Source organism: Cervus elaphus, chromosome 24, assembly GCF_910594005.1.
Source record: "Cervus elaphus chromosome 24, mCerEla1.1, whole genome shotgun sequence".
Lineage (NCBI taxonomy): Eukaryota > Metazoa > Chordata > Mammalia > Artiodactyla > Cervidae > Cervus > Cervus elaphus.
In genome coordinates, this window is record NC_057838.1 from 66,155,833 (window position 1) to 66,182,545 (window position 26,713).

Here is a 26,713-nt window from a genome sequence, read left to right on the forward strand (position 1 = left end):
TCACTTCCTTTAGGTCTCTGCTTGGAAGTCACCACATTACCCTGACCATTCTGAATAAAACAGCATTCACCCCAGCCATCATTAACCCCCTGTTTTCCTCCAAGCATGTATAGTGTTTGCCCTGTAGTGCATGTGTGCTTAGATGTTGATGTAGAGATAACTTGCTCAGTCGTGTCTGACCCTCTGTGACCCCTCGGACTGTAGGCTCCTCTGTCCATGGGATTGCCCAGGCTAGAATACTGGAGTGAGTTGCTGTTTCCTTCTCCAGGGGATCTTCCCGACCCAGAGATCAAAGCTGCATCTCCTGCATTGGCAGGTGGACTCTTTACAACTGTTCCACCTCGGAAATCTTTATATAGTATTTATTTACTTCCTTTGTTTTTTTTTTTGAATCTGTCTCTCCCCATGAGAACGATAGCTCCCTGTAGATAGGAGCTGTGAATTGGTTACTGCTGTTTTCCCAACATCTAGTACAAGTTAAGTGCATTGTAGGCCCTTAATAAGTAATGATTGGTTGATTGAATGAATGAATGCCTGCCTCTGTTCCTTACTAGCTGTGTGACCTGAGGCTCCTTAGCGTTCCAAGCCTCAGTGACCAGGCCTGTAAAATGAACATTATCATGGGGGTTTACATGTTAAAGGAGACAGTGTCTGTTAGTGCCTTGCGTGGTTACCAGCACACTCAAAGTCCTCAGTAAATTTTGACCTACCTTAGACTCTTCTTACTTAGACCATCAGAGTAAGATGGAAGGTGCTAAAGAAAATGAAAAAGGTTTGCAAAGGGCCATCATGTTGAGATGTGGCAGTAACTCCACCCCGGTGGCTGGAATCAGGAAAGGCTTCTCACAGGATTGGCATTTGAGCCCGGACTCTGGGCTAGACAGGTTCTGAGCAGGTCGGTACAGAGTTTGTGGAATGATGGTGTAAAAGACGGAGCCATATGGCTGATTCATATCAATGTATGACAAAACCCACTGAAATGTTGTGAAGTAATTAGCCTCCAACTAATAAAAAAATTTAAAAAAAAAAAAATAAAAAAAAAAATAAAAAGATTAAAAAAAAAAAAAAAAGACGGAGCCATGAGAGCGAAGAAGCAGAGGAAGAAAGTTCAGGGGCTGGTTAGGCATGCTTCCTAAACTTTGGGGACTGCAAAACACGGGAAGGGTGGGGAGAAGCAGAATAAGGATGTGGAAGCACTTTTTTCTCCCTGCAAGAAGAGAAACCAGTTACTGCAACAATCGAACTAAGATAAAATCTGATTTCTGGTCCCCTTTTGGGGGCAGAGGGCTTTGCAGTCAGTAAAGCAATCCCTTGGCATTGCCTTTTGGCTCCTCACAACCCTTCTACAGGGATGCCGGATGTATTAGGTGTTTTTATTTCTACCGGGTGTTACCTGTAAATAACCTTGAATGGGTTATCACATCCCTAAGATACCTATTAGTTATGGTGAGATTTCTGGGTACAGGGGTACTGTGCTGTGTTGTAGATTGGGAAGAAATTAAAAACACAGTTGTAAGGGGAAGCCAAGAAGGAAGATGTGAGGGGAAAAGACTAAACTGTTAACTTCAGAAAGCAGGAGGACTAGCATCTGCCATTCAGTCACTGAACACGGAGCACTTACTATGTACAGTGCAGCATATTCAGGCCCGGGGCCCAAGGACCAGGACTTTGGCCACTTTGTATAGCTTTATTTTCTTTGTTGTTGCTGTTTAGTCACTAAATTGTGACTATAGACCAGGGACTATAGACCACCAGGCTCCTCTGTCCATGGGATTTCCCAGGCAAGAATACTGGAGTGGATTGCCATTTTCTCCTCCAGAGCATCTTCCCAACTCAGGGATTGAACCTGTATCTCTTGCATCTCCTGCATTGCAGGCAACATGAGTTCTTTACCACTGAGCCAACTCTACTCAACTGAAAAAAAAAAAAGTTTCCATAACTTAAAGGAAGTCGGAGATTTCATCTCAAATGTCAATTCCAGTTGATTTTTTATGGCTGCCCAGAGAAGATTTCTGAGACCCTAGAGTGCACTTAGCAGAAAGGAATCTGGTGATTGATTAGTAATGTCTGCATGGGGTTAAGGAGGAGAATCGTAGGTCCAACGCCACAGCTTTGCCATTGCAGGAATGAGCTGTGTGTATACCTATTATTCACTGACCTGAGGGTTTAAAGCAGAAGAAAATAATTTCTTGAGCCTGCACAGTTGTGAGTGTGATGTGGCTGGTAACTCACATGGAGAGCGGTAGGTATTCAGGGCTGCAAAGGGGCCAGGAATTAATGCCCCAGGATGGTAACTCAGAGAAGTGCTGCGTGCTAAGTCACATCAGTCGTGCCCGACTCTTGCCACCCTATGGACCGTAGCCCGCCAGGCTCCTCTGTCCATGGGATTCTCCAGGCCATAGTACTGAAGTGGGTTGCCATGCCCTCCTGCAGCGGGATCTTCCTCATCCAGGGGTCGAACCCGCGTCTTACATCTCCCACATTGGCAGGCAGGTTCTTCACCACCAGTGCCACCAGGGAAACCCAACTCAAAGAGGTAGGTCCCCTTAAAGAGCTCACATCTCCAGAGTTTTTCAGCTATCTCATCCACCCCTCAAAGGACCCTGGCTTAATGCATCTTCCCCAAGCATTCAGCTTGGTTCTCACAGAGACATTCTTTGTGCACTCATATTTCACCTTCTTGTATTGAATGAATGCAATTTGCGAGTTGATATACAATCAGAACACAGTTTGGAAACAGAGCTAACTCTTAGTTATTGTACAGTGGCCCGGAACAGAAGGGATAAAACTAGAGATGCTGGATCACTGTCTTACAAGAAGGAGGGGAGGATTTTGGTTAATCCAGTGAATTAGTTATGTTAATTAAGAGACCATCTCCTGTAAACAAATAGTTATCTTAAAAAAAAAGAGAAGGATTCAATCTTCATATGCTGTTCTGTAACCTTTTTTTGCTAACTTAAGCAAAGAGTGGAGGCAGCTTTTTATGTCATCAAATACTCTCACCACGACTTTATGCCCAGGATTCAGTGACAACGACCTACCATGAAATTAATCCCTTTTCAGTAGACCTTTACACCACCTCCAGTTTGGGACTATAATGGGGAACGTTGCCTTGTTTTTCCCCACTGGGTAGAGGGGAGCTCTGAATGGTGAGGAGTGGAAATGGACAGTAAAAGGGAACAGAGGATGAGAATGTAAAATGGTGCAGCCACTGTGAAAAACAGCACAGGTTCAAAAAATTCAACCTAGAATCAACACAGGACCAGAAACTCCACTTCTGGGTGTTTATCTGGAAGAATTGAAAGCAGTGTCTTGAAGAAATGCTTGTACATCTGTGTTCATAGCAGTGTTATTCATGATAGTGAAAGGGTGAAAACAACCCAGTGTTCAGTGGCAGATGAATGGATAAGCAAAGTGTGGTCTATACATACAATGGAATGTTATTAGAAAGAAAGGAAATGCTGACACCTGCTACAATGTGGATGAAACTTGAGGACATTTTTTTTTTCAGTCACTAAGTTGTGTCCAACTCTTTGCTCTTTGTGACCTCATGGACTGCAGCACACCAGGTTCCCCTGCCTTCACTATCTCCCGGAGTTTGCTCAAACTCATGTCCATTGAGTCAGTGATGCCATCCAACCATCGCATCCTCCTCCACCTGCTTCTGCTTCAATCTTTCCCAGCATCAGGGCCTTTTCCAACGAGTTGACTCTTTGCATCAGGTGGGCAAAGTATTGGAGCTTCAGCATCAGTCCTTCCAATGACTGATGGGACTGGATGCCATGATCTTAGCTTTGTAAATGTTGAGTTTCAAGCCAACTTTCTCATTCTCCTCTAGCATCCTCATCAAGAGGTTCTTTAGTTTCTCTTCAGTTTCTACCATTAGAGTGGTATCATCTGCATATCTGAGATAGTTGATATTTCTCCTGGCAATATGAAATAAGCCTGTCACAAAAGAATAAATACTGTATGATTCCACTTATCTGAAGTCCCTAGAGCAGATTCCTAGAGACAGAAAGTAAAAGATTGGGTGACAGGGGCTGGAGGGAAAAGGGGGTGGCAAATTGTTGTTTAATGAGGACAGAGTTTCAGTTTTGCAAGATGAAAAGAGTTCTGGGAATTGGTTGTGGAACAGCATGAATATATTTAATACTACTGAGCTTCACACTTAAAAATGGTTAAGATGATAACTTCCATGTTATGTGTATTTTATCACAATTAAAAAGAATTTTAAGGAGACATGTGAGTAGATGTAAGCATGAAATACCCACAGCTGCTAAGATTATCCAGAATTACAGCAAGCAGATATTATGTACGCCCTAAAGAACCACCTGGCTTCCCTCATAGCTCCGTGGGTAAAGGGTCTGCCTGCAATGCAGGAGACCCGGGTTCGATTCCTGGGTTGAGAAGATACCCTGGAGAAGGAAATGGCAACCCACTCCAGTATTCTTACCTGGGAAATCCCATGGACAGAGGATCCTAGCAGATTAGTCTTTGGGGTCACAAGAGTCAGGCATGACCAAGTGACTAAGCACACACAAAGAACCATCTGAGTCTGGTCAAGTCTCCAGAACCAGCTTCCAGTTTGCAGAGGGACAGAAGAAAGGAAACATTAACGTGGACCCTGGGTGTGCACTTGGCAACGTCAACTGGGAAGATGCCTCAAACTCCCAGGCTCTTCTGATGAACACGTGCAAGAAAATAAAAAGGATGGATGAGGAACCCATAAATTAAAACAGATCTAAGAGACTGGTCGACTTTTCAGATGGGCCAGAATATTCTGTCCAGGGATGCACATTCGGGTAATAAAACAATTAAAAAAAAAAAAAGACTTTGGAAGTGGTTCCTTAAAAGTCAGGAAAGTCATTACCGTGGGGGCCGTGAGTGGGGCGGGATGTGTGCACGGGCTTTCCAGGCTTGGGGGCTGAGTTCTCTTTCTTTTCTGAGTGGTGTTCGCCTTATGATAATCTATTAATTCATACGCTAGATTTGTATGTTTCTGTTTTTGTTTTATTTTTAAAGGAAAAAAAAAAAAAAGGAAAACTACTTGTTAGAAGAAAGAGAGAAGGTGGATACAGAGAGAGAGAGGAGTCACACCAATCTGGGTAAAACCCAGGTTCTGCTTCCCATCAGCTCCGTGACTGTTGGGGAGTGACTTAACCTCAGTTTCCTCATCTAGAAAAGAAACGATCATAGTACTAAGCTCCTAGCATTGTGACTTTTTAGTGAGACAATGCACACAGTCCTGCAGGACCACGCCTGGCCCGGCCCCAGTGAGTGCTGTGAAAGTGAGTTGTTGCTCCTTCTGGAAATAAGAAGCCCCGAGGGCCATCCTCCCCTCCACCCCCACTTGCTGGTGAATATGAATGCCTCTTACTTTCCCTGATAATCCCCAGCCCTGGGCAAGAGGCTGTGGGCTGCCTGCCAGGACCCATGGTACTCAGGGCTGAGCCTGCTGAAGCTTGCATTTCCTCCAGCAAAGCCTCGGTCTCCCCAGGAAGTGCGGGCAAGTGGATGTGTGGAATTGTGAATACTTCCCAGTCACCAGCAGGTGAAAATGAGCCCCAGACAGAGGACTGAGACAGTAAATTGCTTTCTGTTGTCCTCTGCAGGAAAAAGCATGCTGCGTTTTACTCTGGAGGCTTGGGCTGTCTCCCTCTGCTGCCCTTATCAGACTGGGTGAACCTGAAGGATAACCAAATGGGCGGGTGATGGCAGCAACCTTGGGCGAGGGTTACCTGCTCATCAAAACAACTTAAAAAAAAAAATTATTTATTCGGCTGTGCCAGGTCTTAGTTGGAGCATGTTTTACTTGCAGCCTGCGGGATCTTTAGTTGTGGTATATGGGATCTAGTTCCCTGACCAGGGGTCGAACCTGGGCCCCCTACATCGGGAGCATGGAGTCTTAGCCTCTTGACCACCAGAAAAGTCCCTCCAGCCACTTTTGACAGAATCTTGCCTTCCCAGGAAGTGTGGAAAGGACTCCAGTCCTTGATCCCTTAACTGAGCTGATGGGGGAAATCCAGATACTTGGCAATGTCTGGAATCACCACTCCTCCGTTGTATCTGGATGCAGGAATATGAGTTTACAAGAAACTTTACTTTTGTCTAGCAGTTCAGTCAGTGCGTTGGCATCTACTAGCCACATTCACTCGCCCTGCCCTGGGTTCCCAGAAAGATTCCGTCTAAACATCCCCTTCAGTTGGCAAATCCTTTCATGTTAGGGAACCCCACTCCACCCCTGCTCCATCCTGAATGATGTAAGGAGCTGCTGGTTTCTTATTTACTTACCTATTTATTATTGTGATAAAAGACGCGTAACACAATTTACTGTTTTCGCCAGTTTTCAAGTGGCAGTTCAGTGGCATTGGGTACATTCACACTGTTGTATGATGGTCACCACCATCTGTCTCCAGAAATGTTTTCCTCTTGGAGAACTGAAACTCTGTCCCCATTAAACTCTGATTCCCCATTCCCCCTACCTCCAGTCCCTGGCAACCACCATTCTATTTTCTTTCTCTATGAATTTGGCTGGTCTGGGTATGAATGGAATCATCATGTTTGTCTTTCTGTGACTGGTTTATATCATTTAGCATAATGTCCTCAAGGTTCCTCCACATTGTAGCAGGTGTCAGAATCCCATTCTTTTTTTGAGGCTGAATAATATTCCATTTTGCAGATAACTTTGTTGCTGTCAGTCACTAAGTCATGTCCAACTCTTTGTCACTCCCTGGACTGTAACACACCAGACTTCCCTATCCATCACTATCTCCCAGAGTTTGCTCAAACTCATGTCCATTGAGTCAGTGATGCCATCCAACCATCTCCTCTGTTGCCCCTTTCTCCCCCTGCCTTCAATCTTCCCAATATCAGGGTCTTTTCCAATGAGTCAGCTCTTACTATCAGGTGGCCAAACTATTGGAGCTTCAGCTTTAGCATCAGTCCTTCCAATGAACATTTAGGGTTGATTTCCTTTAGGATTGACTGGTTTGGTCTCCTTGCTGTTTAAGGGACTCTCAAGAGTCTTCTCCAACACCACAGTTCCAAAGCATCAATTCTTCAGCACTCAACCTTCTTTACGGTCCAACTCTCACATCTGTACGTGACTTCTGGAAAAATCATAGCTTTGACTATACAGACCTTTGTCGGCAAAGTGATATCTCTACTTTTTAATATGCTATCTAGATTTGTCATGTTGTAGCCACGTGTTCCGGGAAACAAACTCACTCAGAAGGACAATGCAAATAGTGAAGTGCAATTTATTACACCGGCGGGTCCAAGGCAGAGTCTCCTCTTAGCCAAGGACCCCGACCAGCATTTGTGAAAATCTTTTATACCCCATGTGTACGTGTCTGAACCCACCACCCCAAATTCCTTGAGATTTACAAAGGAAGGGTAAATACAATCACAATAACCCCATCATTCATGTGTTATGTGTTCAAACAGTTAATAATCAATAAACCCAAGGTTACATTTCAAACAGTTAATAATCAATAAGCCCGAGGTTACCTTCCAAGAGATACAGAAAAATTTGTGACCTGTCCAGAGGCAGGGGTGATCAGTGTATGTTTTCTCTTAGGTGATGAGTAACCTGGATATGATCTTCAAGGTTCCCCTGTCCAGAAGGGGTCTTATCCGTCTGTTGTAGTTTCCATAGGGACTGAGCACAGAGTTCAGAGTCCATTGGAGAGGTGGCCGAGCATGATCAGCATGAGCAGGCCTAAGATGGAGTCCAGGCCCTATGAATTCCCTCTTCAGTCATAGTTTTTCTTCCAAGGAGCAAGCATCTTTTAATTTCATGGCTGCACTCATCATCTGCCATGATTTTGGTGCTAAAGAAAATAAAATCTGTCACTGTTTTCACTTTTTCTCCACCTGTTTGCTGTGAGGTGATGGGACCAGATGCCCTGATCTTAGTTTTTTGAGTGTTGAATTTTAAGCCAGCTTTTTCACTCTCCTCTTTCACCTTCATCAAGAGTCTCTTTATCCTCTTTGCTTTCTGCCACTAGAGTGGTATCATCTGCATGTCTGAGGTTGTTGATATTTTTCCCGGCAATCTTGATTCCAGCTTGTGATTCATCAGCCGGCATTTCACATGATGTACTCCGCAGAGTTTCCAGAGTAGGACCTGCGTTTGACTGTTTGTCTCTTGGGCTTTTGTTGTGCTGATTACAGGAATAAATGAAGAGAAGACGCTGGGAAAGCTAAGTGGATTTCTGGTGCCCTTCAGTAGGCCAGAGAGATTGGAGAGTGGGTAAGAGTGGAGCAGAGTCAGTGCAAGCTCAGGTTTTTGTGGGAGGAGGGAGATTTGAGGGCGAGGAACTGACACTTATGGCATGGTAAATGGGAGAAGAGGTTTTTTAGCATTTTTTGGTTTCTTTGCCTCTTTGAGAATCTTCAGTAAAAGTTCATATTCCATCTTTTTTTTTTTTTTCCTGGATGTTGGACTTGAGTTTCTTCTGAATGGAACATCGTGGTTGGACTGGGCACAAGGAACCCCAGTGTTATTGGGTTACACTTGTGTGATATGTCGGGGGCTTACTCTATGTATCCTGTTACATCCTGACAGCAGTATCAAACCACTAAAGAGTATCAAATAGGAGGAAAAAGTGGTTGGACTAGAAGGATTATCTGGCTTTTGTGTGTAGGGTGGGCTGAAGGGGCCAAGACCAGGATCAGGATGGCCATCTGGGAAGCTGTGAGGATGGTCAAGAGGAGATACATGCATGTGTGCTCACTTGCTCAGCTGTGTCTGACTCCCTTGTAACCCCATGGATTGTAGCCCACCAGCACCTCTGTCCATGGGATTTCCCAGGCAAGAATACTGGAGTGGGTTTCCATTTCCTTCTCCAGGGGATCTTCCTGACCCAGGGATCAAACCCACGTCTCCTGCATGGGCAGGTGTGTTCTTTACCACTGAGCCCCCAGGGAAGTCCCCAAGAGGAAACATGTATTGTAGAAGTCTGCAGTAGAGCAGGTCTACAGTAATGTGTAGTGCGGAATCTTGTTCACAGTAATTCTTCCTAAGGCCCACTTGACTTTCTACTCCAGGGTGTCTGGCTCTAGGTGAGTTACAACACCATCGTGGCTTTCCGGGGCATTAAGACCTTCTTTGTATTGTTCATCTGGGAATTATTGCCACCTCTTCTTAATCTCTTCTGCTTCTGTTAGATCCTTCCCATTTCTGTTCTTTATTGTGCCCATCCTCACATTACTATGAACAAAGCTAGTGGAGATGATAGAATTCCAGCTGAGTTATTTAAAATCCTAAAAGATGATGCTGTTAAAGTGCTGCACTCAATATGTCAGCAAATTTGGAAAACTCAGCAGTGGCCACAGCACTGGAAAAGGTCATTTTTCATTCCAATTGCAAAGAAAGGCGATGCCAAAGAATGCTCCAACTACCGTACAATTGTGCTCATTTCACCTGCTAGCAAGGTAATGCTCAAAATCCTTCAAACTAGGCTTCAACAGTATGTGAATTGAGAAATTTCAGATGTACAAGGTAGATTTAGTAAAGGCAGAGGAACCAGAGATCCAGTTGCCAACATCCACTGGATCATAGAAAAAGCAAAGGAATTCCAAAAAACCATCTACTTCTTGTTCTTTGACTACGCTACAGCCTTTGACTGTGTGGATCACGACAAACTGTGGAAAATTCTTAGAGACGGGAATACCAGACCACCATAGCTGTCGCCTGAGAAACCTGTATACAGGCCAAGAAGCAATAGTTAGAACCGAACATGGAACAATGGAATGGTTCAAAAATGGGAAAGGAGTATATCAAGGCTGTACATTGTTACCCGGCTTATTTAACTTACAGGCAGAGTACATCATGTGGAATGCTGGGCTGGATGAATCACAAGGTAATCAAGATTGCTGGGAGAAATATCAACAACCTCAAATATGCAGATAATACCAGATTAATGGCAGAAAGTGAAGATGAACTAAAGAGCCTCTTGGTGGGGGTAAAAGAGGAAGCTGAAAGAGTTGGCTTAAAACTCAACATTCAGAAACCAAGATCATGACATCTGGTCCCATCGCTTCATGGCCAATAGATGGAAAAAAGTGGAAAGAGTGACAGGTTTTATTTCTGGGGGCTCCAAAATCACTGCAGATGGTGACAACTGCCATGAAATTAAAAGAAATTAGAAGTTTTTCTTGGAAGAAAAGCTATGACAAACCTAGACAGTGTATTAAAAAGCAGAGACATCACTTTGCTGACAAAGGTTTGTATAGTCAAAGCTATGGTTTTTCCAGTAGTCACGTACAGATGTGAGAGTTGGACCATAAAGAAGGCTGAGTGCTGAAGAATTGGAATGGTGGTGCTGGAGAAGACTCTTGAGAGTCCCTGAAACAGCAAAGAGTGTAAACCAGTCAATCCTAAAGGAAATCAACCCTGAATGTTTATTGGGAGGACTGATGCTAAAGCTGAAGCTCCAATACTTTGGCCACCTGATGCGAAGAACTGACTCATTGGAAATGACCCTGATGCTGGGAAAGATTGAGAGCAGGGGGAGAAGGGGGCAACAGAGGATGAGATGGTTGGATGGCATCACCGACTCAATGGACAGGAGTTTGAGCAAACTGCGGAAGATAATGAAGGACAGGGGAGCCTGGTGTGCTACAGTCCACGGGGTCACAAAGAGTCGGACACGACTGAGTGACCGAACAACAAGTGCAGAATCTTACAGCAGTGAGGGGGCACAGCTGGGAAGGAAAGGCCCTTTGCCTTGGCCTAATTAAGATCTTAATCATATCCTGAGGTCCTAGATTGTCTTTCTGTAAATACACACCCAGAAGGAAGTTTATTTGGGCAGCACAGGACTTTGGTCTGTCCCTTGAGACTTGCCTTTGTCTTCTGAAGGGTTCAGAGAAGTCTAGACAGAAGCAGGTTTTTTTTTTTTTTTTTTTTTTTGAGTCTTTTGACTCACCCACACCCTCCTGGAACTTTCTCACTGGGAGTAAATAGAATCTGTCCTTATATTTGCCAAGCAGCTCAAAGTAAGTTTTGCTGTCATCACTGTGGAGGTGATTGCTGTTGGGACTGGCCAATTAATTAGTCAGCAGGACAGAAAGTTCTTGGATGGACTGGAACCCAACTGCAGTGTTCCCTAAGGCACATTGGAACAAGGGGGGAAAGTGGGCGTCTTAATCATGTTTGCATCTCTAGCAGTTTGGCCTTGTGTAACACCTGGTACTGAATTATTGCTTAATGAATGGTCCCTGAATATATTAATGAATTAGTATTACATGAAACCCTGAAAATTGCATCAGGACTGTGTTGTATTAAAGCAGCAGTCCCCAACCTTTTTGACCCCAGGGACCAGTTTTGTCAAAAAAAATTTTTCCACAGCCAGGGGAGGGGAGATGGTTTCAGGATGATTCAAATGCATTTATTGTGCACTCTGTTCCGATTATTACATTTGTTATGTATAATGAAATAACTATATGATTCACCATATTGCAGAATCAGTGGGAGCCCTAAGCTTGTTTTCTGAGCTCAGGCGGTAATGTGAGAGATGGGGAGGTATTGCGTGTATGTGCATGCTCAGTCATGTCCTACTGTTTGCGCCCCATGGACTGAAGCCAAGCAGGCTTTCCCAGACAAGAATACTGGAGTGGGTTGCCCTTTCCTCCTCCAGAGGATCTTCCCACCCCGGGGATCGAACCCCCATCTGCTGCATCTCCTGCATTGGCAGGCGGATTCTTGAGCCAACGGGGAAGCCCATGAGAGATGGGGAGGGCCTGTAAAAACAGATGAAGCTTCACTCGCTCACCTCTTTCTGTATAGACTGGTACTGGTCCAAGGCCCTGTGGTTGGGGACCCTGTGTTAAATTCTGTGTTAAAGACAGAATTCATCCATTTACTGATTCACTGAGTGAATCAATAAATGAATAAAAAGCATTTATTGAGTTCCTCCTACCACTTTGCTTTGGGTTAGGACAGTGGTTCAAACTCTTGGCTGCATCTGGAGAGTTATCAAAAATCTTGAGACGTTAAAAAAAAAAAATCCCAAAACTAGACCACACTCAAGATCAATTAAGTCAGACTCATGTCCAAGGGTGTGAGCGTGCAGAGTCTTAACCACTGGACTGCCAGGGAATTCCCTAAACCTGTTTTTTAATCACCCCATGCAGCATGCAGGATCTTAGTTTCCAGCTAGGAATTGAACTTGTTCCCCCTGCAGTGGAAGTGGGGAAGTCCCAGTGTGAGTACTTTTTAAAGCTTTCCATGTGATTCCAGTGTGCAGCCAAGGTTGAGAACCATTGGGTTAGGTGCCAAATTATAGTGAATATTTTATTGTCCCTGCGCTGGCAAGGCTCAAAGTCTAATGAAGAAAAGCTGAATTTATTCATTTATTCATTCAGTAGAATGCAGACAGTTAAATGCCCTGATGGAGATATGAAAACAGCACTGTGGGATCCTAGAGAAAGGAATGCTTAGAGGTGGCTAAAGAATATGGGAAAACCTCAAAGAGGAAGGAATTTTTTTTTCTTTTTTTTTTAAATTAATTTATTCATTTTAATTGGAGGCTAATTACTTTACAAGATTGTAGTGGTTTTTGCCATACATTGACATGAATCAGCCACAGGTGTACATGTGTTCCCCATCCTGAACCCCCTCCCACCTCCCTCCCCATCCCATCCATCTGCATCATCCCAGTGCACCAGCCCTGAGCGCCCTGTCTCATGCGTCAAACTTGGACTGGTCATCTATTTCACATATGGTAATATACGTGTTTCAATGCTATTCTCTCAAATCATCCCGCCCTCGCCTTCTCCCACAGAGTCCAAAAGTCTGTTCTTTACATCTGTGTCTCTTTTGCTATCTTGCATATAGGGTCATCGTTACCATCTTTCTAAATTCCATATATATGCATTAATATACTGTATTGGTGTTTTTCTTTCTGACTTACTTCACTCTGTATAATAGGCTCCAGTTTCATCCACCTCATTAGAACTGATTCAAATGCATTCTTTTTAATGGTTGAATAACATTCCATAGTGTATATGTACCACAGCTTTCTTATCCATTCATCTGCTGATGGACATCTAGGTTGCTTCCATATCCTGGCTATTATAAACAGTGCTGTGATGAACATTGGGGTACAAATGTCTCTTTCAATTCTGGTTTCCTCGGTGTGTATGCCCAGCAGTGGGATTGCTGAGAGGAAGGAATTTTTAAGATGGGTTTTGTTCTGCAAACAGGGCTTCCCTTGTGGCTCAGCTGGTAAAGCATCTGCCTGCAATGCAGGAGACCCCGTTTGATCCCTGCGTTGGGCAGATCCGCTGAAGAAGGGACAGGCTACCCACTCTGATGTTCTTGGGCTTCCCTTGTGTCTCAGCTGGTAAAGAATCCACCTGCAATGCGGGAAACCTGGGTTCGATCTCTGGGTTGGGAAGATCCCCCGGAGAAGGGAAAGGCTACCCATTCCGGTGTTCTGGCCTGGAGAATTCCATGGACTGTATAGTCCATGGGGTCACAAAGAGTCGGACACAACTGAGCGACTTTCACTTTCACTCGAAGTGACTCTAAAGGGTACTCAGATGTGGCATTAATTAACACCAATTCACATAGGTTTTCAGTCCTTCTGATGACCTCCAGGAGAGTCACAGTTTGGTGTTGGTAGATCTTTAACACCTGTCTTACACTTGCTCATCTTTTAAAAAAAAAAAAAAAAACAAAGAAGAGCAGTCCTTAAAATGTTTGGCTAGAATTTAGTTACATTATTTTGTTGTCACTCTTATTTATTCTTATGGAAAGTTTCTACAGATGACAAAAAAAAAAAAAAAAAGATGACTAGTTTTTCACATGTAGTGGGATGAATAAGCTTAAAAAAAGAAGGTGAATCTGTTAAAAAAAATTACAAAGTAAATAATGGTATAAGAGACACATGTATGTGCTGTGCTGCTGCTGCTAAGTCGCGTCAGTCCTGTCCTACTCTCTGCGACCCCATGGACAGCAGCCCACCAGGCTCCCCTGTCCATAGGATTCTCTAGGCAAGAGTACTGGAGTGGGTTGCCATTTCCTTCTCCAGCTGTGCTGATGGGAGTAGGTAAATAACTAAAGGAGAGAGCCAGTTCATCAGTGTATCTTTTCTATGGTTCATGGTTTTGGTGTCAAGTCTACGAACGCTTTGCCTTGGCCTGGACTCTGAACATTTTCTCTAATTTTTTTTTATAAAAGTTTTATGGTTTTATGTTTTCCCTTTGGAGCTTCCCGCATGGCACTAGTGATAAAGAATCCTCCTGCCAGTGCAGGAGATAGAAGAGACATGTGTTCGACCCCTAGATTGGGAAGATCCTCTGGAGGAGGAACTGGAACCTCACTCCAGTATTCTTGCCTGGGAAAATTCCATGGGCAGAGGATCCTGGTGGGCTATAGTCCATGGGGTTGCAAAGAGTCAGACACAACCGAGCAACTGAACACATTTATGTCTGTGAACCATTTTGAGTGAATGTTCTAATCACATATGAGATTCTAGTTTTTGTCTGTGGATGTCCAGTTGCTCCAGCACCGTTTGTTGAGAACACCCTTACCTCAGTTGAATGGATGTTGTGCCTTTGTGAAAAATCTTGGGCATATTTGTGCAAGTCTATTTCTTAGTTCTTTATTCTGTTCCATTGTCTCCACTGATGCCACAGTCTTGATTACTGTAGTCATATAATGAGTCTTTAATCACACAGCCTGATTTCTTTCATTTATCTGTCTCGTTTCAGATTATCTTAGCTATTTCTAGTTCTTTTGTCTTTCTATGTAGATTTTAGAATAGTCTTTCCTTCTCTGTAAGACATCTTGCTGAGATCTAGATAGAAATTGCATTAAATCTTTACATTGATTTGCGTAGAACTGACTTATTTACTATGCTTACGTATTTACTACGAATCTTCTAATCTGTGGACACTGAGTGTCTCTCCATCTATTTAGATCTTTTCTTTCTTTCATTAGCATTTTGCAGTTTTCTGCATAAAAGTGTTGTACAAGTTCTTTATCTGAGAACGTGCTGACATGCTTTATTCCTTAAGGATATTTTCACTGAGTATAAAATCCTGGGTTGACAGTTCTTTCCTTTCAGCCTCTAAGAAACATTGTGTCACTTCCTGCTCCTCTCTGTATTTTCTGAAGAATAATATGCTGTCTCCCTTATTATGGTAACATGTTTTGTTTGTTTGTTTTCCCCTGGCTGCTTTCCAGATTTTTTTCTTCTTTAATTTTCAGAAGTTTAATTATTCTGTGTCTTGGTGTGGATTCTTTTGTGGAGTAGGGGAGGTTCTCTTAGCTCCTTGGCTTTGTAGGTTCCTGTCTCTCGTCAAATTTAGGAAATTTTCAGCCATTTAATCTTCAAGTATCTTTTATCCCCAGCCTCTTTTTCTTCCGATTCCAGGACTGTTTACAGTAATGTTAGCAGTTGTGTTACCGTCCCACAGGTGCCTGGGACTCCGTTTTGTTTTCAGTCTCCTCCGTCTGATGTTCAGATTGGATAATTTCTACTGTGCTGTCTTCTAGTTCACTAATTCCTTCTTCAGCTTCCTCCATCCTGATGTTGAATGCTTCTGGTGAGTGTTTTTATTTTTTATTTTTTCAGTTATTAGGGTTTTTTTCAGTTTGAAAATTTCCATTTGGCTCTTCTTTTGTTTTTATAAGTATTGAATCTTTTAAAAATTTTATTTATTTTTGGTTGTGCTGGGTCTTTGTTTCTTCATGTGAGCTTTCTCTAGTCATGGCGAACGGGGGCTATTCTTCATTTTGGTGCATGGGCTTCTCACTGCATTGTCTTCTCTTATTGCAGAGCACAGGGGCTAGGCACACGGGCTTTCCTTTTTCATTTGTTTCAGTCATGTTCCCATTTGCATGTTGGGTGTTTTTATGAGATTACTTTAAAATATTTGTCACACAGTCCTTACATCTCTGTCATCATGGCATGGGTATCTCTTTATTTTTTTTGTTGTTAATTCCATTTGAAATTTCCCAAGTTTTTGACATGATGAGTGATTTTTGATTGAAGTGTGGACAGTTTAGATATTATGGTATGAGACTCTGAATCATATTTGAGTCTTGTCTTATTGATTTTTAAAATTTCTTTAATACTTGGTTTATTTTTGGCTGCATTGAGTCTTCATTGTGGCGCAGGCTCGGTTGTTGCCACGTGTGGGTTGCCCCAGGGCATGTGGGATCCTAGTTCCCCAACCAGGGAGCAAACCTGCATCCCTCGCATTGGAAGGCAGATTCTCAACCCCTGGGCCACCAGGGAAGTCCCTGCTTCAACAAAGGAGGCGGGGCCGGTGGGGAGAGGGTACACCGACTCATTCCTTCCTTGTGGGAGTACAAGTCCAGGTTCCCCGCTCAGCTTCTCTGACACTTGAAGTGGGGAGGGGTCTTCATTACTGATGAGCAGGGAGGTACAGTTCTGGCTCCCCTCCAGGCCCCCAGGGATAACTCCCTGGCTGGGAGGGGCTGGTTTGCCTCCACAGACAGTGTGAGGGTGGATTCAGGGTGTGTCTTCACTGATGAGGATGAACGGCCCTACTGGGGACTGTAGGGGCACCGCCCCAGTGGGGGCAGAAGGCCTGGGTCTCCATGTGTAGCCTGACAAGGGTAGAAATCTTGGCTTCCTTCTCAGCCTTTGCTGGTGAGGATGGTAGCAGGGCTCCCGTGTTTTTCTGTGGTGTTTGTCTGCTGCAGAGCGGTCATTGTCTGGAGGTTTTCTATTTCCCTGGACTGTGCTTTTCCTGTGTTTTTGTCTAGACACTGCAGGCTTTTACTGTGGCTATTTTTCTTTCGTCTGTGCCCTTTGGTGTTTTGAGTTGCCAGCTTCTTCAGCTCAAAGTCTCAGAATATATTTGGCCAAGTGAAAACCCAGGGAAATTGATGCTGTGTGATTCTTTGGGTCCTGGATTCCAAAGAAATCCAAAGGGGGGCTGGTCTGCCTTTGCTTTTCCATTTTTCAGAATCATCTTCTGTTTGTTTTAGATATGATGTCCAGGGTTTTTTAATTGAACTTAGCCAGAAGACTAGGAAAAAGTACCTGTACTCCCATCTTCCTTGAAGCAGATGTCTTAGTATGTGTTAAAAGCTCTCCAGGCCAAGGTTGATAACCGCTAGTATAGGTTGTAAGCTTCATGAAGACAGAGACTGTGTTTATCCTGTACGTCAACTGGTGGCTCAGATGGTAAAGATTCTGCCTGCGATGCAGGAGAGACCCAAGTTTGATTCCTGGGTTGGGACAATCCCGTGGAGAAGGGAATGGCTACCTACTCGAGTATTGTTACCTGGAAAATTCCCTGGACAGAGGAGCCTGGCGGGCTATAGTCCATGGGGTCTCATAAAGACTTTTTATATGGCTGGCTGGCTGGATGAATATTAGAATGGAATCAACAGCCAGACTGACGGACATACACCTGAGCCCCTATACATGCACATCACTGGTACGTTTGGCCCCAGAACCAATAGGAGGGCCTGACCAGCTGGTGGCTCAGAAGAGCCCTGGTGTGGGGCTGGGGTGGCCACTGCAGTCAGGCACCAGGTCACTTGACTGAAGGAGACAGAGACATTGAAGAAAATCCTGAGCACCCAGGAGATGTCACACAAAAACCCCGTGTCTGCCTCTCCTTTCTCTTCTGTCAGCTCTTTTATTTACTTCAATATCATAGTTGTTGTTTTTTTTTTTCTTAAGAAGAGGACAGCCTGGATAACTTTGGTCTTTGAGGGTGCCCTTCTCACGGCTTAGTCTCCAAGGATTTGGACCAGAGAGAAAGCATTATTCATCACATCCTGAAGCGATACGTGGGCTTGTGCTGGGCCCATACTGTGCATGCTGCGTCCTTGACTAATGTGAGCACGGATGTTTATATTTCCAATTCCATGAATTCATTCTGTAAAGCATTTATTCACTGTCCTCTGTTTCTCACTGTAGTGGAAAGGAGGGCAAATGAGGGCAAGGAGGGGCATGTCTGCAGCTCGTTCAGGTGTCTTAGAAGGTGGGTATCCCTTAGGCCTTTAAATGAGACTTGCCCTTCAGTTGCCCTTGGAGCTTACTTAGTGCAGGGCAACCAGCAAACTGCAGAAGTCTCTGTGTCCACATCTCTAAAATGAGGGCATGAAGGATCCCTTTCTTGTGCAGTTCTCAGCACTGTGAGGATTAAATAAGGAGACCACCCCACCCCCAGCCCAGTGCAGGTATATAGAAAGTCTTTGAGATATGACTTTTCTTTTTCTCCATTGCATTTCTAGACCAGAGGATACACAGAGCTGGGGTATTTTTATTTTTATACTTTTTCCCTCTGCCATTTAGTGATGATTAGCCTTCAGCTTCCCTTTCCTGAACCTAATTAAAAACAAAAATTCCAGCCTGTCCAACCAGTGCTGGGGGAGGGTGGGAGGGGCAGACAAACAATCACGCAAGTCCAACCTTCCAAAGTCTTAAGCCAAATTATACAAGGAGAGAAAACCAGTTAGGTACAGGAGGAAAGGGTTGATATAACTACATCGTTTCCAGATTTCCAATTCTGATGATTAACTAAGAAATTATGTGTAACATTTCACTGTGCTCCCTTTACAAGAAACCATGAGATACATTTTAATGAAAACTTAGTATCAGCTAAAGTTGTCCTTATGCTACGCAGCTACTTGCTTTCATTTAAATGACACTAAAAATATTGTCATTGATCCTGTTTTCCTCTTTGCTCTGGCTCCTGGGAAGCTCAGAGTGAAAACCATGGCCCAACTACAGTGACCCTTTGTGACCCATATTTACGTTCATTCTTCTTTGTCTAGCATGTGTTTATTTCCTTTAAGAACAAATCCTATGGTAAGTATTTTGGGGAGCAACACTAGGGTACCAAAACAGATCTGGAAACCCAGGCAGCTTCTTTCTTGAATCACTGAATTTCTTTTCAAACAACTTTATTATTTATATGCCATGAAATTCACCCATTCTAAGTGAATCATACAATTCAGTTATCGTTAGTAAGTGTCCAGAGTTATACAGTCACCAACAAAATCTAACTTTCAGATCAGTTCAGTCACTCAGTCATGTCCAACTCCTTCTGACCCCATAGACTGCAGCACGCCAGGCTTCCCTGTCCATCACCAACTCCCAGAGATTGTTCAAACTCATGTCCGTCAAGTCAGTGATGCCATCCAACCATCTCATCCTCTGTCGTCCCCTTCTCCTCCTGCCTTCAATCTTTCCCAGCAACAGGGTCTTTTCAAATGATTCAGTTCTTCGTGTCAGGTGGCCAAAGTATTGGAGCTTGAGCTTCAGCTTCAGCATCAGTCCTTCCAATGAATATTTAGGACTGATCTCCTTTAGGATGGACTGATTTGAACTCCTTGCAGTCCAAGGGACTCTCAAGAGTCCTCTCCAACACCACAGTTCAAAAGCATCAATTCTTTGGCACTCAGCTTTATAGTCCAACTCTCACATCCATACATGACTACTGGAAAAACAATAGCTTTGACTAGACGGAGCTTTGTCGGAATCTAACCTTAGAACATTGCCAACACTTTCCAAGACTCCTTCCTGTTCTCACCCCCAACCAACCACTAATAAAACACCCCAGGCAACCACTAATCCACGTTCTATCTGTATGGATTTGCCTGTTCTGAACATTTCATAGAAATGGAATCATACAATATGTGGCCTTTTATGTCTGGATTCTTTTCACTTAGCATGCTGTTTTTACAATTCCTCCATGTTATAGCATGGATTGCTACTTTGTTCCTTTTTATTGACAAATATGAATATACCATAATTTTATTATCTACTCACCAGTTGATAGACATTTGGATTGTTTTCACTTTGTGGCTGTTATGAAGAGTGCTGGAAACATTAACACACAATTACATGGGCATATATTTCCAGTTCTTTCGGGCACATATCTAGATATGGAATCACAGAATCATCTGGTAACTATGTTTAAGTGTTAAGGAAATGCCAGACTGTTTCAAAGTAGCTGTTCCCTTTTACATTCCCAGCAGCAGTATGAGGATTCTAATTTCTCCACGTCCTCGTCAACATTTATTATTGTATGTCTTTTAAAATTTTAGACATCCTGGTGGGTGTGCAGTAGTATCTCACTACGGTTTTGATTTGTGTTTCCCTGGAGACTGATGCTGTCGAGCATCTTTTCATGTGCTCGTGAGCCATTCCTATATCTTGCTTCGTGAAATGTCTATTCAGGTCCTTTTTCCATTTTTAAATCGGTTTATTTGTCTTATTGTGAGTTGGAAGAGTTCTTTATGTGTTCTGGAGACAAGAGATACATGATCTATCAGATATACAGTATACAAACATTTTCTCCCATCCTGTAGCTTTTCATTTGCTCTTGAAACACACAAGTTTTTAGTTGTGATGAAGACCAGTTTAGCCATTTGTTTCCTATATTGGTTGTGCCTTTGGGGTTGTGACTAAGAAAGCTTTGGCTAACTCAAGGTCATAAAGATTTTCTTCTCTTTCTTCTAAGATGTTTAAGAGGTTTGGCTCATACCTTTAGGACTTTGGGTGTGAGTTGGGTTAGTCTGTGTGTGTGGTGTGAGGGGAAGGTTTGGTTCAGCTTTGTGCAGGAGCATCACTGTCTGTCTGCAGCCTTCCCTCACCTCCTCGCCTTCTGCCTGGAGGTGAGCAACACTGCCCCCCAGCGGCAGCCTCCGCCCGCATTTCCGCCTCACTTCAGTTCAGGAGGCTTGAATATCTTGACTGCACAACTCTTAATTCCAGTTTTCCGGAAGAAGAATTGGACGGATTGGCCCATTTGGAATCAAGAGACAGCCCTTGGTCCAATCACGTTGAGTTGACATGGTGTGACTTTGGCCGCCAGGACCCACTCCTAGACGAGTGATCGTTCTCAGAGAGGAGGCTTGGTGTGAGCTGGGCAAGTACCCCCAAAAAGTGTCTCTTCAGCCTCAGGCTCATTGTCTTGTATTCACCACCCTGGATCCCCTGTGAACTAGATTCACATCTCCAGTTCAGGGCTCACAGGTCAGATCCCCCAAACTGGTTTTTGCTCCACCTGTGTTTAAGTGTCCAAGAAAACAAAGGAAACAAGCAACCAACTGACAACTTAAAAAAAAAAAAAACCAACAACTAAGAGTTTTCATGCAAAAATCCAGCTTTTAGGATTCATTCTAAAGTTAAGCAGATCTGGACTTGCCTGTTGGTGGCATCTGAGTGGCAACTGTCCTCTTCAGACAAAAGACATGGTCTCCTGCTTGCCCCAGCCCCTGCACACCATCTTGCTCCGCACACAGTCCTCTGTTCTTATTAACTTTTCTTGCCTGACTCTGTGGCCTTCCCTTGTAGTTCCGTCGGTAAAGAATCTGCCTGCAATGCAGGAGACCCAGGTTCGATTCCTGGGTGAGGAAGATCCCCTGGAGGCGGAAATGGCACCCCACTCCAGTATTCTTGCCTGGAGAACTCCATGGACAGAAGAGCCTGGTGGGCTAGAGTCCAGGGGGTCGCGAGAGTCGGACGTGACTTAGCAACTAAACCACCATCCTGACTCTGTAGATGTTTCAGTGTGTGCCTCCACCCCCAGAAAAATCTCTGGGGCCACTGCCTGCCCACAGAGTCCTCTGCCTCTTGTGTCTCACCCAGAGGCTGACTCTGAGCCCAGCAGTGTCCTAGTTTTGAGTCAGCCACATTCGTGCAGTGCTGGGCTCATAATGGAATTTTGCTATTTGCATTCAGCTCTCTGCACCACTGCCAGTGGCATTGATAAACATGAGCGTTTGATGGAAATGATGCCAGGGCCAGGCTCAATGAGAATATGCAGTACTTGGGGCCCCCTCATGCATGGCGCCTCTTTCTTAGAATTAGAGCAAAGAATTTAATGTTCTGGCTTACTTGACCGCAGTAACCCCACCCAACACAAATGAGGCAGAAGGCAGAGTAGTTTGGAACGGGGAGTGGTGAGGGAGGCACTTCAGAATGTATCACAAAAGGAATCCCAAACTCCCGCTTTCTACCAAAGAAAATAAAAGATGTTCTAAGAGTGTGGAAGACATTAAAAAACTTTTTTTCAGTGGGATAAATCTATTTTATATTGCTTTTAAAAATGAGGACAGTTAGTTCTTACTCATCCTGTTACAAAACTAACATGTCTGTCTTCGTTGTTGAAATCTTGGAAAATGTGAGAGATAATAAATATTATTTACTACCCAGAGGAAACCACTGTTAACATAGCAGAGACTCACCCTCTGTCTAAGCCCGTTAGTTCACAGAACTGACATCATCCTGTCCAAACAACGTCTGTTGTAAATATAATTTCATCATAAGCATCTTCCCATATCATTACTGGTGCTCCATAAATGTGATTATCGATGACTGCAGCTATCCCATAATATGTGTAGTTCCCAAAGGTTAGATTATTTCCTTTTGTTTCTTACCATAAATAATGGTGCAGCGAGCATCTTTATGCGTAGATCTTTTTTTTTTTTTTAAGATGTGCACATATATTTTCTTTTTTTTTCCCATTTATTGTTTATTAGTTGGAGGCTAATCACTTTACAATATTGTAGTGGTTTCTGTCATACATTGACATGAATCAGCCATGAATCTACATGTATTCCCCATCCCAATCCCCCCTCCCACCTCCCTCTCCACCCGATCCCTCTGGGTCTTCCCAGTGCACCAGGCCCGAGCACTTGTCTCATGCATCCCACCTGGGCTGGTGATCTGTTTCACCCTAGATAATATACATGTTTCGATGCTGTTCTCTCAAAACATCCCACCCTTTATGCGTAGGTCTTTATTCATGTTTTGGATTATCATGAAAGAAGTTTCCTGGAAAACACTGGAAAGTTCACTGAAAGGTATTGGTATTCATCAATAGTACAAATCTTATCTCAAGTTTTTGTTGGTTTAAAGATGAAAAATACGCCCACAGCTTCTGCACTGAGGTCCTTCCTATGCCTTCTGCTGCTCTTTCCCCCTGTGGGTCTTCGTTTCAGAGCTCATCCAGCAAACCCTGAGCATCCACTGGGCATCTATCATGCACCAGCATAGGAGAATGGCAGCAAGGAAAAGGTGTGGTCCCTGCCGTCAAGGAGGTGGTGTCCCCTTTACGACCCTGGGTGTGACCTTCGGAAGCAGAATTGGTGGGCATAACCCCATGCCCTAAAGGTACCCCCTTGTAGTTGCAGAGAATCAAGTAAAGAAAGAATGATAAGATAGGTGATATAAAGGGGAGTATTAGGGTGTCATGAGCACAGAAATAGGAGCAGCTAAGAGCTTCAGGGCGAGAGGAGGCTCCAGGAAGGAGAAACAGCACAGGCAGAGGCATAGAGGGTAAAAACATTTACTTACTGGAGACGGGCATGGCAACCCACTCCAGTATTCTTGCCTGGGAAATCCCGTGGACAGAGGAGCCTGGCGGGCTACAGTCCATGGGGTTGCAGAAGTGTTGGACACGACTGAGCGAATAAACAACTCCGACTGAGCCCCAGCCTGCGTCCCCTGACTCCTTATTCTGTGCTCCAGTCTCTTCCAACAATTCCCTCCCAACACTTCGAACTCAGCTCTGTACTTTTATTCTTTCTTTTATTCATCCTTAAATCCCTCTTCCTTCCGCCCTACAAACTTGTACTTATCCTTCAAAGCCCAGTCACACATCACCCATGCTCTGATGTCCTTCTCCACATCCCCACTTTACCTTGGGAGAGACTGCTGCTCCCTCCCCTGTCCTGTCAGCTGCTGTGATCTTAGCTCAGTTATCACACCAGTCCCAAACAACTGTTGTTGTTCATTCGCTAAGTCGCAGCCGACTCTTTGCGGCCCCATGGACTGCAGCACACCAGGCTTTCCTGGCTTCCACTGTCTCCTGGAGTTTGCTCAGACTCATGTCCATGGAGTCGGTGATGCCGTCATGGAATTTCTAGTTTATTTTTTCTGACGCTGTCTGTTTATCTTTTGTTTTTCTTCTCATCCTAATGACAAATGCCTGGAAGTCGGGGGCAGTGCTATTGGCTAGGATTCGGTGATAGAAAACCCAAGCTAATCCAGAGGTGGTTCTGGCTGGCATGGCAACTTCACGATCATCAGTGACCTCAGCTCCTTCCCAGTTACTGCTTCACTTCCCTCATCCTGAGGCTCTTTCTCATGGTCCCAAAATAGCTGCTTAAGCTCTGCTCATCCTGTCAACATTCCAGCCAGCTGGAAGAATGAAGGGCCAAAGAAAAGAACACATCCTTGATTTCTGGAACTTGCCAGTTATGTTTCCATTTCCATTTCTTTGGAACTTAGTCATGTGGTCATACCCAGCCACAAAGAAGCCTGGGGAATGTGGTCCTATTCTAGGAAGCCGTGTTTTCATGTGAATAGCAGGAGTCTATTCCTAAATAGAAGAGAAGGGATATTGGGAAACTATTAATAGTTTCTGCCATCAGGAAAAGGAGGGAGAGGTTAGGATGATTCCTCTGAGCTCAATGGAGCTGGTTAGGGGCTTGCTGCATCACTCCCCAAGAAATGGAAGAAAACAGCACAGCTACTGTTAAACGGGCACTTCCGGTATGTCAGGCCCTGTATTAGGAGTTTATCCCTGTTTTAGAGGTGAATACTGAGGCTTCGTGAAGCGAAATATCTTGCCCAGCTAACCAGGGCAGAAGTAGGATGACAGCAGAGGTTGACTGGTTTCCAAAGCCTGGGTTCTGGACTGCTGCCTTCTCCTACTACCCGCATGAGCTCCAAGCCTTGACTGCTGCCCTGTTCTATCACCTGCGTGAGCTCCAAGCCTTCCATGGACCAGCATTGCTTAAATGGGAGAGAAAGAGGAATGAACGAGGTACTGGGAGCCTCATCTCCCATGTAGCATCTCTCAGATCCTCCAGTTAACCTTGCCTCCCCTTTCTGGATGTCAACAGAAGTTCCTGCCCTGCGGCTCTTTATATCCAAAACCAACAATTGCCTTTCAGAAAGCAGGAGTATTTCTAATTTGGAGCCAGAGCCTCCTCTTCTTGGATACCTCCTATGACGGGGAGCTCGGTATCTCTCAAGGCAATTTGTTGTGTTGTTAGACAACATCTATTTTTTTTGACACTCCTTCCTGAAAGCTGTTTTCTCTGGCATATCCTCCAGTTAGATCTGTGGCTCTCCACTGTGGCTCATTTGCTTCCCAGTGGATATCTGGAAATGTCTAGAGATATTTTTGGTTGTCGGGTCTGGGAATGAAGGAGAGGGTGTTGTTGGCGCCTCAGAGTAGATGCTGGGGGTGCTGCTAAACATCCAACGAGGCACAGGACACCCCTTTACAACAAAGATTTATCCAGCTCAAAATGTCAATAGAATGAACACTGAAAAACTCTGAGTCAGACCTAGTTTTGAATCTTGGCTTCCCCAACCGCTTCTAGCTGTGTGACTTTGAGTAAGTCGATGTTCTCCTCTGAGCCTGAGCTCACCGTTTCCTCCTCTCTGCCTTGGAGATCATCAGAAAACCTCGCTGTGGGCTTGTGGTGGGTACTTACTTACTCACAGATTTCTGAAAAGTCCCAGGGGCTAGCTGCCCCAGTCGGCACTCCCAGGGTGTGGCTGGGCAGTTGACCTTCATTTGCTGGCATGTGGACCTGATTGGATTAGACTGTAATCACCCTAGTAAAAATTCCACTGCAGCTCATGGTTTTGGAATGGAGCTATTGCCTCAACTCAGAAATGATGGCTTGCCTCTTAGAGAGGAAGGACCGATTTCTGCTTGTCAGGACATTGTCATCACAGGGGGTTAGCGGAGCACTCCTGCTCACTGTCTCAACTGATGCTCCAGACAGCCCTGGAGGGAGGGGGTACTGTGGCCTGCTCCTCGAGGGACACGGTGCTCTTGAGAACCCTTGATGCCCTGGTTCTTTCTTCTAGAAATGCCCTGTCCCGAGTGCCTCCTGAGGTTCGGTTCTCTCTCCCCAGGGCACATCCTCTCTGTAGGCTCGACCTTGACCCCAGAGAGGGCACCTCAGAGCCCAGCAGGGACTGGGCAGCCTGAGGGGGGTGTGGCATCCTGAGCAGCCTTGTGAACCCACGTCCCCAGGTACCGCCCACCCTCGGCCAGAGTGCCTGGCATCCCTTTGGCACTGAGGGAGGGAAAACCGTTCAAAGATCATTCCCCGAGGAGCTCAGATCCCCACGGGAGGGGAAAGTACCTTCCATTAGCTTTGTCACTGCGTGGGGCCTTTTCAGGGATCAGGTGAGAAAAGAGAGGCCAGAATGGCAGTCACCCAGCGCTGTGCTCAGGATGGCCCCACACTCGGGTCACTGCTCTGCTGCCTCCATCCTGCAATGATTAATAACTTTCTGGCTTTTCATTTTGCCCTGGGCCCTGCATATTATGTCCAGAGTGGGACGTGCAGGAGATGCAGATGTGACCACCCCCTCTGGCTGCCCTCTGGCTGCCCTCCCAGTGGGACCCACTGTTCCCAGGAGCCCAGTCTCTGGGGCACGCGTGCCGTCTGGCTCCCTTCTTGTCCCCCTGCCAGCCTCCCAGCCGCAGCTCCACGTACGTCTGTAGCAGGCTGGGTACTGCACTCCCCTTTCCAGGAATCCTTCTTCTGAACCACATGGTTCCAAAGAACAAAAGGGGGTTTTCTTGTTCCTAAAGTGGATCCCTGAGCTGAAAAGAAACCTTTTACCAGTAAATATCTGTTGAATGAATGAGTTCTGAGCCAAGATATTTTGGAGCATCCTGCTTCTTGCTCATTTGTTTATTCAATTCACAAATATTTCTTGATATG

The 26,713-nt window shown here is 44.7% G+C and overlaps 1 protein-coding gene across 6 annotated transcripts in view; it reads left to right on the forward strand.

Annotated features, from left to right (window-relative positions):
* Positions 1 to 26,713, forward strand: part of HRH1 (histamine receptor H1) — a 142,674-nt gene that overhangs the window by 108,302 nt on the left and 7,659 nt on the right. The window contains exon 1 of one of the 6 annotated variants that reach the window (XM_043886460.1): positions 15,543 to 15,561. The exons of 4 other annotated variants lie outside the window; for them this stretch is intronic. The gene's annotated coding sequence lies outside the window, so the exon portion shown is untranslated. Of the gene's footprint in view, positions 1 to 15,542; positions 15,562 to 24,229; positions 24,784 to 26,713 lie in introns of those variants that run through there. One more of the 6 variants, XM_043886456.1, reaches the window with a different exon arrangement.